The following is a 387-nucleotide window of genomic DNA, read 5'->3' as shown; positions in this document are numbered from 1 at the left end:
GGACAGTCGCAGTCAGTTGCACAAACACCAGTGACATAAGTTTTACCTGTCAGCAGCCAGAGGTGCAGTTTCCGCCAAACCCCTGCACTTATCTCCTTAAAACCTGGCAGGCTTTGTGGCCTGATCAGGGGCTACTACCCCTGCAGTTTTCAGCTCGCTGCACCTTAACACACAGAGGGTCATCTGTGTCACGAGTTTTGCCTGTCAGCAGATTTAAGTGCAGTTCCCCCCCAAGCCCTGCACCTATCTTCTTGAAACTTGGCAGGCTTTGTGGTCTCACCAGGGGCGACTACCCCTGCAGTTTTCACCTCCCTGTGTTGTAACACATAGATGTGACACAAGATGGAACTGCTGGAATTCTCCATCCAGCGCAAGGTGGCAAAGGCA

This window comes from Gavialis gangeticus, unplaced genomic scaffold (genome assembly GCF_001723915.1).
Source record: "Gavialis gangeticus isolate Ggan-Ray unplaced genomic scaffold, GavGan_comp1, whole genome shotgun sequence".
In the NCBI taxonomy this organism is placed as follows: Eukaryota; Metazoa; Chordata; order Crocodylia; family Gavialidae; genus Gavialis; species Gavialis gangeticus.
This window is presented reverse-complemented; position numbering follows the sequence as displayed.